Here is a 15,655-nt window from a genome sequence, read left to right as displayed (position 1 = left end):
TCCAGTGGTCAGCTTACCTACGTCAGCAAGGCCACCAGGTTTTCCCCTACCTGGACGACTGGCTGGTGAAAGCACCATCTATGAAAGGCGCACAAATGTCTTCCAACACCTGTCTCAATATTTTTGACAAACTGGGCCTGACACTCAATCACGAGAAGTCAAATTTACAACCCTCCAAAATTATAACTTTTTTAGGGGCAACTCTAAATACGACATCTTCAACAGCATTCCCATCGCAGGAAAGGAAACAGAAACTAATCGCTATGGCCACCGCAGTAACCTCAAAGAACACCATCCGAGTCCGTACTTTCAAGTCCCTTCTAGGGATGATGTCCTCGTGTATACTACTCATTCCTCACTGTCGGCTCAGAATGTGCCCCCTCCAGGAGGCACTTCCAAACAGTGGACTCAGTGTACAGACTCTTTCGAGGATCACATAGTGATTACTCCACAAATCACCAAGGCCTTACGCTGGTGGAAGACTTCCACCAACCTATCACAAGGACTAACGTTCCTGCTGCCTCCAACTCCACATGTCATAGCTACAGACGCCTCTCTAGAAGGATGGGGAGCAGTCCTTCAAGAGTTGCAAAGCAGTGGCAAGTGGACAGACCAAGAGAGGAAACTACACATCAATCTCCTAGAACTGAGGGCAGTTTTCCTATCTCTCCAAGCCTTCCTCCCGCGCATCAAGAACTCAGCAGTGCTTGTGAGAACGGACAACACAACCACAATGCACTACTTAAACAAGCAGGGAGGAACACGTTTGCTGACACTATCTCGCGAATCACAAACCATTTGGAACTGGCTAGTACTCCACAACATCAAGCTAACGGCAGAGTATGTCCCGGGCAAGGACAACGTCATAGCGGACGCTCTGAGCAGACGAAGGTCTCTGTCCCACGAATGGGAACTCAACCAAAATGTTCTAAACAACATTTTCTCAAAATGGGGGAGACCGCAGATCGATCTATTTGCCACCAGGGAGAACGCCAAATGCCGCAACTTCGCAAGTTGGCATCCCCAATCACGGTCACTAGGAAATGCATTTTCCATTGCATGGCGCAACGTGTTTGCGTACGCATTTCCCCTACTAACGAGTCATTCGGAAAATGAAGACGGAGCACTGCACACTGATTCTCATTGCTCCGTTCTGGCCGAGGCAGCACTGGTTCACGGACCTTCGTCGCCTCTCAGTCCAACCCTCAATCCATCTGGGACACCATCCATCCCTACTCACGATGTCCAAAGGCCAAGTACTCCACCCGAATCTGAAATCCCTCAGATTATCGGCATGGCTCCTGAGTACAGAGAGTTCTCTCAACTAAACATTCCGCAGGACTGCAAGAATGTCCTAGCAAAGGCAAGAGCTGATAGCACAAATAAAACGTATTCACTAAAATGGAAACGCTTTTGTGTTTGGTGTATGGACAACGAGCTCCATCCCTTTCAGATCACTCCGGAAAGCTTGTACCATATTTATTACATTTGGCACAATCTGGACTTGCCCATGCATCTATCAGAGTTATCTGGCAGCCATCTCCCACTTCACAAGAACATCAAAAGGAACATCTCTATGGTCCCACAGATTAATTAAGCAATTCCCGAAAGGGCTCTACAGATCCTTTCCTCGACCACGCAGAGTTCCACCAACATGGCACCTTAATGTGGTTCTCAACCAATTAATGAAATATCCGTTGGAGCCCATCCATAGGGCTGATATCAAATACTTTTCATGGAAAACAGCACTACTTTTAGCCTTGACTTCAGCGAGAAGGGTCAGCGAACTGCAAGCTCTTACCATTCAAGATCCCTTCATGCAGTTCAGAGAAGATAAAGTGATTTTAAGGACTAATCCACGCTTCATTCCTAAGGTCCCTTCGGACTTCCACTTAAATGAACCACTAGTCCTCAGATCATTCTTCCCTAATCCTAGTTCTGCAGCTGAACGATCCCTTCACTCTTTAGACCTAAAGAGATGTCTTAAATTCTACCTAGACAAAACAAAACATATCAGGAAAACGCATCAGCTTTTCATTGCCTTCAGCAGACCAAGAAAAGGCATGTCACTTTCCAAACAAAGCATTTCAAAATGGATATCCTCTGCAATTGCCTTTTGCCATGATAAAGCTAGACGACCGCTACAGTCCACAGTTCGAGCTCACTCCACAAGAGCTGTGTCCACATCGGCGGCACTATTCGCTGGAGTGCCAATTCTGGACATTTGCAGGGCAGCGACCTGGAAGTCGCCACACACATTCACCAGGCACTACTGCCTGGATACGGAACTGATGCAGGATGAAGCTGTAGGCCAGGCTGTACTTCGCCATCTATTCCAGTGAGATGAGCCTTCCTCCTTCCCTCCATCCTTCGTTGGTATGCACATTTTCTTCTTTATTATATTTACTTTTTGATGGTTGCTAGTCGTATGATATGTATTATCTCAGACTGCTTAGACTGTCCCATCACAAATGTGCATAATGTATTGCTCGCTACTCTGATTCAGGCATGTGAATCTATGAAAGACACCCATAATACTAGATAAGAAATGCGTTACTTACCTGTAACTGCAGCTATCCAGTATTGGTGTCTTTCATAGATTCACATGCAACCCTCCTGCCTCCCCAGGAAGGGCTCCTCTCTCTCTCTCTAACATATATTACGCCTACCTAGCTTGGTGCGTACGAAAATCTGAGAGACTGAGGCTCCTGGCAGGAAGGTTCTAGAGGGAGGTGGTAGCTGATTGGCTACCTTCTAGAGTTTGGTCCTTTTTACAAAAGGACATAGATAGGTTACTAAGGCAAGGCCCTTAGGCCTACTTTTCTCTATGTATGTCTATAGGACATTACTTTTCTATTTACTGGGGACTCCCCTCTCGACGATGGGGGAATGATTCAGGCGTGTGAATCTATGAAATACACCAATACTGGATAACTGCAGTTACAGGTAAGTAACGCATTTCGTCTCCATAATACATGAATCCCTTGCCTGTCACAGGTACTTGGCCCACCCACACAAGTGAAGTTCCAATTTTATAGGGAGTCCTGGGCGAACACTCGGTGGTAAGAAATTTGTCAGCCTGGTGATCCTACAATTTTCCTACACAGAAATGTGAGATAAATTTGATATTTTTTTTCAGCAAAGTTTTATGTTTTAAGAGGATTCTGGGTAGGAAAACGCTGGGGGTCCATGTAATCACACCTCCCTGGACTCCCCTGTGTGTCTAGTTTTAAGAAATGTCTGGGATTGGTAGGTTTCCGTAGATGGCAGAAGAGCCCAAGATCAAAAACAAGGTATTTTTGTAGTTCATAATTTTGAAGTCTCCACAGTACATTTTGTGCCGTTTCCTGTTGTGGGCACTAGGCCTACCCACACAAGTGAGGTACCATTTTTATCCAGAGACTTGGGGGAATGCTGGGTTGTAGAAGTTTGTTTCTCCCCTTAGATTCCAGAACTTGCCATTACAGAAATTAGGAATTTGTTTTAATTTTTAATTTTTATTTTACAAAGTTTGGGCTTTGCAAAGAATTCTGGTAACAGGACCTCGTGAGATCCACACAAGCTACCCCATCCTGAATTCCCCTAATGTCTAGTTTTCAAACATGTATAGGTTTGATAGGTTTCCCTAGGTGCCGGCTGAGCTAAATCCAAAAATCCACAGCTAGGCACATTGCAAATAAAGGGTCAGTTTTCTGTGGAAATATGTGATGTGTCCACATTGCATTTTGGGCAGTTTCCTATTGCGAGTACTAGGCCTACCCACACAAGTGAGGTACTGTATTTATCGGGAGACTTGGGGAATACTTGTTGTGTGGAAGTTTGTTGCTTCATGCAGAATCCAGAACTTTCCATCACAGAAATATGATGAAAATGTGTTTTGTTTGACAGAATTTGAGGTTTGCAAGGGATTCTGGGCAACAGAACCTAGGTTTCCTTGGGTGTCGGCGGAGCTAGGGTCCAAAATCTACAGTTAGGCGCATTACCAAACAAGCATTTACAATGCAATGGTTTCGCCTTTGGAAAAGTTAGAGCTATTGGCATTGCTCATGACATTTCTTTTTTTTTATACTTATAAATAAATGACATTGTTATTTACATTGCCAACAGCTCTCTCAGCCCACACAGCCCACACAGCCCACACATCCCACACATCCCACACATCCCACACAGCCCACACATCCCACACAGCCCACACAGCCCACACAGCTCTCACAGCCCACACAGCTCTCACAGTTCTCACAGCCCACACAGCCCTCACAGCTCACAGCCCACACAGCTCTCACAGCCCACACAGCTCACAGCCCACACAGGCCACTACGCCCTGTTATGTGTGCAGATTTAGCAGGATCTCATCTGTAGAGATGTCTGATGAGTCTATGCACTTAGGAAGGGCTCAGAGTGATGTGAGGCTTCCTCACAGATTCTCGCAGCAAATAGTAAGCCCTGCACGATCTCAAGTGTTCTTCATGCACCCGCTGTTGGCCTGGATACCAGGTGCTTAGAAAGCAGAGCATAGACAAAGCCCGCAACTGTGAAAGTGAAGCAGAGAAACCAAGGACTGGGCTATCTAGCAAGTGCAACACGTTTATAATCACAGACAGGACGGATGAATGTTGAGTCTGAGATAACCAGTCCGTGGAAGGATATATCTCTTACCCACAAACAAACAAAATTGAGTACAACAAAGCAACTGATCTTTAGCTATAACAACCTGTGTGGCTCTCTTGTTTTTGACTCCATCTAACCTGTAAAAAGTTAAGACTTTGGATTCTGAACTTATAATATTTTTATAAATGTATTTTTTATTAAATTCTTAATATGTCTTTGTCTTCTCTTCTATCCGCCTCAATCCTTCTTTAGTTCAAAACGCTTTAGAAATTGATATAAATAACCTCTTGTGAGTCGTGACTCCAGACAGGCAGGGTAAAGCTGAAGAGCTCCTGTCGTCGTGAATAACGGAGGCAGCACTATGCTAGGCGCTCGACACTGCCCACAGTGATAATTGTGTGGGCGGGCCAGCCATCTTCTGGGTGCACTCCAGCTATGTGTGCCCTCCAAAGGTGAAATGATAGCGATAAACTCCACACGTTTTTAATAGAGCTCAAAACTAATAGAAGTAACCTCGACAGGATTTAAACAAGTCCTTCCCGTTTCCAAGATCACATACAGTAATCAATGCGCCCGTCATGGTGAGACACTTTCTGCCATCAGATGTGCCTCCTGCATTTTAAAAGGGGTTCCATGAGCTATCACACCTCGGTACCGCAGACAAGTACCCCTGCAAACTACAACAACCAAAGAAAACCTTTTAGCGGGTCACTACTGGTCCTGGTGTTTTCACTACGTACTGTATCGCGCGCGGAGCAATGCGCGGGCACGTGGTACAGTGCTCCTCAACTGGGACAGAACTTAATCGGGCCTTATTCGAGAGTGACAATTATTCTGGAAGATAGCAAAGCATGGACTAGCAAAGATGGCCACCATACCCAGTAGGCATATTTGTAACCGCGCCCCTCAGTTTCCAGCAGGTACTGACTCTTGCACCCGCAGAAGCAAGGCTCGTGTCTCACGTGGATTCTTCCTCGGCACCCGCGTGGCAGCCGGGAATGGGAGTAAGTCTGACTCAGTCTTTCCGAAGCATTTCCCGGGAAAACATTTCCGGATTCCTCCAAAGGCTAGCATGGCTGCATGATGAAAGGCACACGGACAGCGGGAGGGGGGGGACGGGAACGGCACACGGACAGCGGGAGGGGGGGGCGGGAACGGCACACAGACAGCGGGAAGGGGGGGGCAGGAACTGGCACTCACCTGGACTTCTTTCGGCGGCGGTCGGCCTGAAATGAAGAAAAGAAACCTAAAAAAAAAAAAAAACAACAACACGCCCACCGCCGAGATGACGAGCACAGAGGGGCGGAGAGGGAAAAAATCTCGGGAACGCCCACGAATCTGGTCCTGCCATGACGGACAGATCTCTGTTCCAATGGCTAGCCTCCATTTATGGAGCTAGCCAATGGAAGCAGAGGCGGGACTAAGCAGTACACTGTAGGGACATAAGATTTCTCCTGGGTGGAGCTAGGAGCTCCGGCCCCAGGCGAAACCTAAAAAGGGTCACTTTTTCCTGGAAACATGTGATGTGTCCCCGTTGCATTTTGGTCCGTTTCTTGTCACGGGCATTAGGCCTACCCACACAAGTGAGTTACCATTTTTATCGGGAGATTCGAAGGAATGCTGGGTTGGTGGAAGTTTGTGGATCCACTCAGATTCCAGAACTTGAGTTCTTTAAAAACCTTTTTTTACAAAGCTTGAGGTGTGCAAGGGATTTTGGTTAACAGAACCTATTGAGAGCCACACAAGTCACCCCATCTTGGATTTCCCTGGGTGTCTAGTTTAAAAAAATGTATGTTTGTTAGTTTCCCTAGGTGGCCGCTGGGCAAGGGCCCAAAATCAGTTTTCACTGGAAAAATATGGTGTCCTTGTTGAGTTTTGGGCCGTTTCCTGTCGCGTTTACTAGGCCTACTCACACAAGTGAAGTGCCATTTTTTATCAGGCGAGTTAGGGGAACACAGAATAGTATAACAAGTGTTATTTCTAATTGACTTTCTTTGCATTTCTCCCTTCCAAATGTAAGACAATGTGAAAATAAAGTCCTTGTCATTTTGAAAAATGTCCTGTAATTCACATGCCTGTATGGGTACCCACAATTTCCTTGGTACCTATTTTTCACTCTTTATATTTGATCAAATTAATGGCTATATACCCGGAACACAATAAAACGCCGTTGCAAGACGCAGTTCAGTTATTGGCTCTGGGCACCTCGGGTACTAGGTGAACCTACAAGTCCTACATATCCTTGCAACCATAAGGGCCCAGCAGATATAACGGTATATTGCTTTAGAAAATCTGTCATACTTAAAAGAAGTTACAGGTGAAAACGTTGACACACATGGCTGTTTTCTTTAACTCAATTGCAGTATTTTGTTTTGTTTCAATTGTTAGTTTCTATAAAAAAACATTGAATGATCTACACAAATGACCCCTTGCTGAATTCAGAATTTTGTCTACTTTTCAGAAATGTATAGTTGTCTGGGATCCATTATGGATTTCATACCAAATACTACAACTAACTAGAAGGTGGTTGAAAGCACAACAAATAAGAAAAATAGGCTATATCCCAGTAAAATGCCAAACTGTGTACAAAATGTTGGTTTTCTGAGAAATGTCTGCCTGTTCCTGAAAGCTGGGAAGAAGATTTTTAGCACCACAAACCCTTTGTTGATACCTTTTGCAGGGAAAATCTTTGGCCAATTTCTTAGTTCCCTCCTGGTAAACCTACAAACTCTGGGTACCTTTTGAATCCTGAAGATTTTGGAAGAAAAAGACGCAAATTTGGTGTGGATACCTTATGTGGACAAAAAATGAAAGGGGCGATGCGCGAAATACCCCAAAAAAGGCATGGCATAGGAGGGGGAGGTGGGGGAGGCCTAGCAGCGAAGGAGTTAAAGTACATGATAACATGCAGAACATCTTTTTTTCCATTCTTGACATTGCAGCATTGACATCAAGGTTTTAGGCTTTAGCTAGCTCCCAGCCTGGCTGAGCAAAAGGAGTAATAATACTCACAAAAGGTAACCTTCTGGTCGAATGCTGGAATGTAAATAAGTGTGCACGGAATAACTCCATCAATTCTATAAACAATTAGGCATTTGCTTTTTAAAGACGATAATCCTCACTCATCACTTGGGTGACCTGCTTCATCATTGGGTTCCCTTGAGCAATAGGAGTGCCATTGGACCTCTAAGTGAATCATTTGTAGTTTTGCATTGGGATCAGGTTTGAACTGAAAGTAAGAAACCTCTCTCAACCTGTGTAGGTTGCTCCTCTGATGACAAAGCAGACAAAACATGGTCACCTTTAATGGTTCCTGGTGTCAGACAATTACACACCAAGTAAAATAAATCTACATTTTTCACTGAGACCAGACCTGATCTCCCCCCCCCTCATTTCCTGCACTGATTTAGCAACCAGATTTATTTTGAGATTCTGTTAGATTACTACTTTCAATTCCAAAGAATTTCTGTATGTGTGCCTGGTTTCACGGTTGTGATGGAGATGGATATTTCTGACTTCAGATTCCACATCTTTAGAATATTCCTAGGTGGAAGACTGGATCTCTGAGATTTAAAACAGCGCTGCTGCTTGCTGGTAGGTGTTAGTGTGTGTGTGGCTTTGTGTTGACATTGTTGATGATGGAGCCTCATGTAAGCGCCACACCTTTGTATGCAGATCTAGAGTTTGTTCCCACTTTTTTCACATCAGTTGAGTTTTTTGTGCAAAATTCTGCTCATCAGTGTGCATGGGAACAATGTCACCCCCTAAAACTACAAGGTTTATCCCTTGTGGAGACTATTGCAAGCAGATGTCTGAGACTTGACCCCCCCCCACCCCTTTCCCCAAGACTGGACACCCCACCTCACCCATACCCATGAGCTATGCCTCTGATTCTTGAGTACAGGACATAACTCCAAGTTGCGCGAGGATTGTACTCCTGAATCTGGAAGCGATTCGGAACTTTGAACTGAAACTGTACATTGCTGAACACTGAAAGAAGTCATGGAAGTCCCGCTGTACTCCAGGACAAGGACGCAGACCTGTCACAGCTCTCTGGGCTGTTCCTGCATCAGGCCCTCATCACGGTTCAAGTCTTTTGGTAAGTTGAAATAGAAACACATAATGGCCAAGTGGGATGCATCTCAGCCCTGCCAATCTCTGCTAGAGAAGTTACGAAGAGATTAGGGTACCTCTGTCTTGCTACCGGTCTCCTACTGAGGAGACGTTTCCGCAACTGATCCGGATTCACTCCTAGTTTTCTTTGGTGCCCCATAGTCAGCAGAGGACTTCAATCTGGTTACTGCCAGCAGATCCATTCTCTGCGCCGTCTGTCTCTCAAAAATTCTGTCTCAGACTTTGGAAAAGAAATCTACTCCAGCGTGAAAGTCCCCTGACCCTTTGATATTGATGCACCAAGGAAGACTTCGCCCCAATAGTCTTGTCTGACTCAGAGCACAAATTGTCTCAGCCTTGACTGAGGTTGCATCCTAAAGCTGTAATGTTGTCTTAATTCAGACAGAACCATGCCCTTACCGCGGAGCCATCCTACAGTGCTCCAACAACTTTTCAGTTTCAGCTCTCATCAGAATCACCCATTTTCAGAAAAGACAATGGAGATGAGGGGGATAATTCCCCCCACACTATGATGATGGGAATCTGTACATGAATTTGCATATGGCATGTGGGGTTGACACTGGGTTGGGTTCCACTAGGCCATCAACGGTGAAGAGTGCTTCCTCTGCTGCAGTCATAAGACGTGCAGCTGACGTATTATATTTACAACTACCACCTATGGAAGTTAGAACTAACCTGCTAAGAGACATTTTCCCACCTGTGCAGGCTTCTTCTGAGTCCTCGCTGCCATTCAGTGAAGCCATGACTTTGACCTGCAACAAATCTAATCCTTATTCTTGCCCACTGGTGAACAAGCAGGCAGCCAAGTGTCACATACTGCTGCCAGGCAACCCTGGGTGATGTAACACCCTAAGCCAGGGGGAACATCACTTACAACGCATTTTGTACAACGCACTACCATTACATCGCAACCATTACAACGCATACCATTACAACGCATTGCGCTGGGGGGCGCTCTAGGATAGGGAATATATTTAATTTACTATCCAACACCTTCCCTGCTATCCACGGGGACTGGAGTTGGAATAGTAAATTAAATAATTCACTATCCAGCGCCTAAAAGCATTATGCGTTGTAATGGACTGCGTGGTAAAAACTGCGTTGTAAAGGCATGCGATGTAAAAGCATTTGTTGTAGTGACACCAATCCTAAGCCAGAAATGTAGGTGGTTCTGGATTCCACCAGGAGGGCAACCCCTAATTCATTCCCTGTGACCCCTCTCAGCCCATCCGCCTTCTGCCTGACTGAGTCAAAGAAAATTGAATCAGAAGGGGAATTTTGTTTTTTCATCTGCAAATTTAGCCTAAAGTTTGGGCAAATCCGGCTGTGTTGTAGTGATATATTCACTAGCTTTATGGGATATGGTTATCAAGATCTTGCCGACTTTCCCAGAAAATTATTGGGCCAACCTAGATCAAACCATCCGGGATGGTCCAAATGTAGCTAAATATGTAATCCGATTTAGACTAGACACTACCGATTGCTTGGGCACAGCGTTTGGCTATAGCATGGTACTTCAGCATCATGCATGTATGAGATCCACAGACTTCTTTGGTGATGTGCAGGCCTGGCTGATAGATATGCCATTTGACGGATCTTGCTGAGAAAGCAGATTCTACACTGGAACACTTAAGCGAAAGCCTGGCTACTGCGCATTCGTTAGGACTCTCAACTGCTGCAAGATAGTACCCTCAAATATTTGCCCCTTTGGAGGCTACTTTAGTGGTTTTGTGTACCGTTAATACCAAGACCCACAGTCCCTGCAACAGACACCCCAGTCCTTTTCGGAGTCAGGGCGTGTATCAAGCAGACTTATTTATTTATTTGCGTGCTTGTATAGCGCTGTGAATAAACTCCCGTAGGAGTATCTCCGCGCTTATGACAACCGGTAATGAAACTGATAAAGGAAGCAATGAAGTTAAAAGTGCTATGAGAACTCCTATAACCAAAAAGGTGCAAGTTAGAATGCACTAAACAAAAAAGTTTTCAGGTATTTCCTGAATTGAAGATGGTTATGGCATTGCCTCAATTAGAGCGGGAGAGAGTTCCAAAGGTTGTGACCTACTACAGACAGAGCCCTGCCACCTAGCCTAGATTTAGTAATTTTAGGAACACTCAGTAACAACTGGTCACTGGATCTAAGGGCACGGGTTGGGACATAAGGAACAAATTTGCTGGCCAGATACTCTGGTCCCAATTGATTGAGGCCCTTGTGAATGAAGCAGCAGGTCTTGAACTTCACTCGTTGGCGTATTGGTAACCAGTGAAGTTTGTGAAGTAACGGTTTGGAGGGGGATCTGGGGGGTGCGTTGAGCACCAACCTAGCTGCCGTATTTTGCACCACCTGCAGACGATCTAAAACCTCTTCATTTGCACCTGCCAGAAGACCGTTACAATAATCAAGGTGGCTGATAACTAAAGCCTGAACTAAGGTTTTCCTATGGGAGTCAGGGAGGAAGAGAAAAATTCTACGGAGGAGACCAATCACATGGAAGCAGGTTCCCACAGTAATATTGACATTTTGCTTCATGGTCCGCTCCGGCTCCAATCTAACTCCTAAGTTCTTGATTATTGTTTTGGGCTCAGGAACTGGGCCCAAATCAGAAGGCCACCAATCAAGGGACCATTGAGCCCTGGCTTCCCCGAAGAGCATCACCTCTGTCTTTCCAACATTACATTGAAGAAAGTTGGAAGACCTCCATCTTGCAACTGCCTTCATCCCATCGGAAAAGGATTGTATAATTTCCGGAGTAAGTTGTTTAAAGGGGAAGAGCAGCTGCGTATCATCAGCGTAGGACACTGGGCAGAATCCAAAAGCTCTAGTAACATATGCCAAGGGAGCCACATAGGTATTAAATAAGGTCGGGCTCAAACAAGAACCCTGCGGCACCCCCTTGGTAATGTTAACCTCTTCCGACCTAAATTCACCCATGGTGACAGATTGGGTGCGGTTGGAGAGGAAGCTTTTGATCCAGTCCAGTGCTCTACCGCCAATTCCACTCACAGACAGTCGTTCGATCAGGATGGTATGGGAGATCGTATCGAACGCTGCCGACAAGTCTAGCAGCACCAGGACAACTGAGTAGCCCTTGTCCTGGTACAGCCGTAGGTCGTCTGTTATCGACAGCAAGGCCGTTTCAGTACTAAATTTTGGCCTAAAACCTGACTGTGATGGATCGAGGCTACCAGATTGTTCTAGGTAGGTAGATAGATGCTTATTGGTGTGCTTTTCGATGATTTTCCCTAGAAATGGCAAAAGGGAGATGGGCCTCAGGTTAGACATGTTGGTCCAAGGAATAGATGTATTCTTCCTAATGGGTCTAACTAGGGCTTTTTTCCAGCACTGTGGGACAACTCCAGATGTGAGTGATAGTTTCACCAGGCTCTGAACATCAGGGCCTAGTGTACTTCCTAGAGGACCCATAAGTCTGGCTGGAAGCAAGTCCGCTGGGCTTCCACTTTTAATGTCAGTGAACAGTTTCTGGACCTCTATTAGTGATATTTCAGGAAAATCATTGAAAGAGTAGGTGTTGATGGGTGCTGTCTGTATTAAAGTATAGTTGTCCCGGCTACTTATATCAGAGCTAAGTGTTTCTATGTTATTATAGATGGCATCGATTTTTTCAGAGAAAAAACAGGAAATACTATCACAGAGATGTTGTGAAGCCATGTCTGCACTTTCACAAGCTGTTGGTTTCAAAAATGTGTTGACAATCTGATATAAAACTTTTGCATCATTGCCAGCTGGTTCTAACTGAGCAGTCATGTGGTTTTTCCATGCTGATCGTATGGCTTTGTGATAGATATTAAGATTATTTTTGTAATTGATTGTATCTTCCTCCAAGGAGGATTTTCTCCAAGTTTTTTCAGACTTTCTAGCCAGGCGTTTAAGACTACGCAGTTCCTCTGAATACCAGACCTCTTGTTTCCTGGCAAGGCTAGTTTTAAAAGTCTTTATCGGGGCAATTTGTTGTACTGCAGCATTGACTTCATCCAGAATATCAGGGGCATCAAACTTTCGAGTCCCCAAGCCTGAGGCATTAGCCCCTAAGCCACTTTAATCTGTTAGGAGGCAGATATTTCCTCAAAGGGTGACAAAATACAACATCCTACAGGTTGTTTCTTCAGCTCATTCAATAGGCTATTCCCTGCCATTCCTTTTCGAATTGCCACATCTTCCTCCGACATCAGAGTGGCTTCCAGAGGCGCACCCACCCATCCATCTTGCTTCTGGAGTTGCAGGCCCTTTTGGTCAAACAAGCCATAGATAGGGTTCCAGCCCCTCAAATTGGGACTGGCTGTTACTCCTGCTATTTCCTCATTGCAGAGAAGGACTGAGACTGCGGTCCTATTTCAGATCACTGCCCTCTGAACACTTTTTTGTGGAAGCACACATTCAAGATGGTCTCATTGGTCTAGGTTCGAGGTTCCCTGGGTCCAGGTAACTTGGTGGTGGCTTTAGACATGTAAGAGACATCCTATCATACCCATCCTACTATCCACAGACTCTACTTGCGGTTCAAGGTAGGCCAGGAGCATTTTCAGTTTGCTCTTACCTTGGCACCTGGCTATTAAATGCAGGTTCACCAAAGTCAGTCATACACCACCTCCAGGTGACTGCTAACCACCTGACTTCATTGAGGTTAATTATCATTGTGCCACAGTCACTCCTGACTCCTACACAGACTATTTTTCATTGAGCTATACTGGATGCAGTGCTATTTCAGGCCTCTCTCCATCCCAACGATCCAGGGCATTCAGTATATGAGCCTGATGTTTCAGCCTTGGTCCTGCATCTTAGTAAGAGTGGCTTTGAGGCTTCTTAGCGTTTAAGCCTCCTGTTTTCTGCCTGGTGACAATGCCAGGTGGCATGTGTGGACTCTGCAATGGAACCTGAAGAACCCGTTCCCTGACTCAGCAGAACCGAAGAACTACTGGCCCATCTCCCTGCTCCCCTTTCCTGCGAAGGTTCTTGAGAAGGCAATCAACCAGCAACTCTCTGAAAACCTGGGACACAACCACCTCCTGGACCCCTCTCAATCTGGATTCCGAGCCAACCACAGCATTTAGACAGCCCTGATCGCAGCCAAAGATGACATCAGAGTCCTCCTGGACTGTGGCAAAAAGCCTCTTGGACCTGTCAGCTGCCTTCACCACATCCTGCTTGCATCACGTCCTGTTCCACAGACACCACAACATTGGAATGCAGGACAACGCACTTAAATGGATTGCCTCATACCTCACTGAAAGAACCCACCAAATCTGTCTCCCACCATTGACCTTGGATACTGGGAAGATCTCAGAGTCCCCTAGGGATCATCTCTCAGCCCCACCCTTTTCAATGTGTACGTGACCCCTTGAACACCATCATATCACATGGAGTCAACAACTTCTCATACACAAACGACACCCAGCTCATCCTCTCACTGCCCGAAGACTCAACCACTATCTGATCTTGCTTTCACAGATGTATGATAAACGTCACTGACTGGATGAAAGACAACTGTCTCAAGCTCAACGTGGACAAGACAGAAGTCCTCATCTTTGGGAGCAATGTCTCGCCATTGAATGACTCATGTTGGCCTGCTGAACTATGCCCTTTTGGTGTCCGAGAGACCACCTTGCAATCTCTGCACATGTTGTACAGCAAGTTATCTATGAAGAAACAGGTGAACGCTATGTCATCCGATTGCTTCCGTACCCTACGCATGCTTCTTAAAATAATCTGGTAGCTCCCAGTCAACACCAGAAGGACCGTCACACAAGTCCTCCTCCCCAAGAGGCTGGACTTTGGGAAAACACTCTACGTAGGAGTCACTGCACCCCTGCTGAAGAGAATACAGACAATACAAAACTCAGCTGCAAGACTCATCATTGACCTTCCCAGATGGACCCACATCACACCCTATCTCAAGAAACTACACTGGCTCCCCATCCAGAAGCGATGCTAGTTTAAGACTCTGACCCATGCATACAATGCCCTGCACAACAAAGGGCCATCTAAAATCAACAAACCCATGACCTTTCACCAACCGACCTGACACCTACGATCAGCCTCTCTCTTCCATTGCAGATACCCTCCCGGATCTGCGGAAGTAACAGCAGAGGATGCTCCTTCTCACACCTGGTGACCAAAGCTTGGAACGACCTTCCCCTGTACCTCAGGACCACCCCATCTCTCTGGCATTTCAGGAAAGGACTCCAGGCGTGGCTATTCGAATGAACAGACCACCATGAGGCAGTTAACATCTCAGACGCCTTGAGACCCTCCAGGGTAATTTGCTGCACTTTGTATATCCTTGATTGATTGAAGTCACAATGGCCCATCTCCAGGGCAACTTGTTTGATTTCATCCAGGTTTCAGATGAGACTGCGAAAGATCTGCAGTGTTGGCCGCTCAACTACAATTGAACCAGCGGTAGATCACTCTCCCTCCCCACCCAGAGCTGACTGTGGTAACAGATGCGTTATTGCTGGGACAGGGACGTCCCGTGGGAGAGGTGGAGATTAGATGACTCTGGTCTTCAGTGGAGACCTGTCTCCACATCATCCTGTTGGAGTTGTGGGCCATTTGTCCAGTGCTCAAAGCCTTCCTCCCGTCCATCAAAGAGGCTGGTTCAGGTCCTCATGGACAACACCACCTTTATGTAGTATTGCAACAAATAAGGTGAGTGGAGTCCTGGGCCCTGTGCCAAGAAGCACTTTGTCTCTGGAGCCCTTTCTTGTGATTGGGTGGCTTTGTTATCTCTCTCAGGGGATTGCTTTTGGTTTAGTGGCTTTCCTGTCTATTCTTGGGTTTGTTTTGCCCTCGAGCATTTCAGTCATACGTTATTGACACTGGATAAGTTGAATCCATCTAATGCTTACTTTACAATACTTTTGTTTTTTAGTTTATATTTAACACTGCAATACA

General features: G+C 45.8%; 1 protein-coding gene across 1 annotated transcript in view; it reads left to right on the top strand.

The window, feature by feature from the left end:
• The window catches only part of PGM2L1 (phosphoglucomutase 2 like 1), a 680,235-nt gene that overhangs the window by 241,599 nt on the left and 422,981 nt on the right, over positions 1-15,655 (top strand). The gene's annotated exons all lie outside the window — the stretch shown is intronic.

This window comes from Lissotriton vulgaris, chromosome 8 (assembly GCF_964263255.1).
Source record: "Lissotriton vulgaris chromosome 8, aLisVul1.2, whole genome shotgun sequence".
Lineage (NCBI taxonomy): Eukaryota > Metazoa > Chordata > Amphibia > Caudata > Salamandridae > Lissotriton > Lissotriton vulgaris.
The sequence above is the reverse complement of the archived record's forward strand: the minus strand, read 5'-3'. Positions and strand labels throughout refer to the sequence as shown.